The sequence below is a fragment of the Anabrus simplex genome, unplaced genomic scaffold (assembly GCF_040414725.1).
Source record: "Anabrus simplex isolate iqAnaSimp1 unplaced genomic scaffold, ASM4041472v1 ctg00000132.1, whole genome shotgun sequence".
NCBI lineage: Eukaryota > Metazoa > Arthropoda > Insecta > Orthoptera > Tettigoniidae > Anabrus > Anabrus simplex.
Window position 1 is genome coordinate 124,708 of NW_027130081.1, and position 1,011 is coordinate 125,718.

The following is a 1,011-nucleotide window of genomic DNA, read 5'->3' on the forward strand; positions in this document are numbered from 1 at the left end:
GCAGGCTGAGTGGACCTCAAAGCAGCCATTAGATCGAGGTAAAATTCCTTTGCCTGGCCGGGAATTGAACCCGGGCCCCCCAGCTACGAGGCAGGCACGCTGCCCCTGCGCTACAGCGCCGGCCCCTTCACAACCACCTTCAGTAATTATTATTATTATTATTATTATTATTATTACAACCCTCGACACTTCCCGTGTGTGTGTGCGCGCGCGCGCCAGCGCGCGCGTTTTTTTGGGGTTAGGTTACGAGAAGTGGGGTTAAGTCGAGTTAGGGTACGTTTCGCCGCGGAGCGCGACAACCACCCGCGCCCGCTCCGCGACGGCGACCTCCGAGCACACCCCTGCACCATTGCCAACGCCCCCGCGCCACAAAGACCTCCAGGAAACTCGCTTTGCGGTTCGTATGGACGTTTCAAGCTCCGTTCTCTCGCCAACGGCCATACCATGTTGAATACACCGGTTCTCGTCCGATCACCGCAGTTAAGCAACATTGGGCGTGGTCAGTACTTGGATGGGTGACCGCTTGGGAACACCACGTGCCGTTGGCTCAATTCCCTTTTTACCAAGTTTCCCAGTCCCAGTACGACAACTTACTTTCAACTTTTGCCTCAGGCCAGCAGAAATTGCTTAAATCACGTTTTTTGTTACGTCTGAAACTAGCTAGACCTTTTGCTGCTCTTCGACCCCGTGGCTATACAGGAACGAAGCTTAGCGTAGTATTGCATTTCCTCCTAGGTGACCGGCCTAACCTGGCGGCGGCGACATCATCATCATCGTTGTTGTTATTATTATTATTATTATTATTATTATTATTATTATTATTATTATTATTATTATTATTATTCGTCGTCTCTCTCTCTCTCTCTCTCTCTCTCTCTCTCTCTCTGTGTGTGTGTGTGTGTGTGTGTGTGTGTGTGTGTGTGTGTGTGTGTGTGTCGACCTAGGGGACCCTTGCTGAGCCTAGCACCGCTTCCAATTACTCGTGCCAGGATTTTAACTTTCGTACCTCCT

The 1,011-nt window shown here is 50.7% G+C and overlaps 1 non-coding gene across 1 annotated transcript; it reads left to right on the forward strand.

Moving 5' to 3' along the window:
* Positions 1-429: 429 nt before the first annotated feature.
* Positions 430-548, forward strand: LOC137503569 (5S ribosomal RNA). Its single transcript, XR_011019239.1, has one exon. It is a non-coding gene; the product is annotated as a 5S ribosomal RNA (ribosomal RNA).
* Positions 549-1,011: the final 463 nt, after the last annotated feature.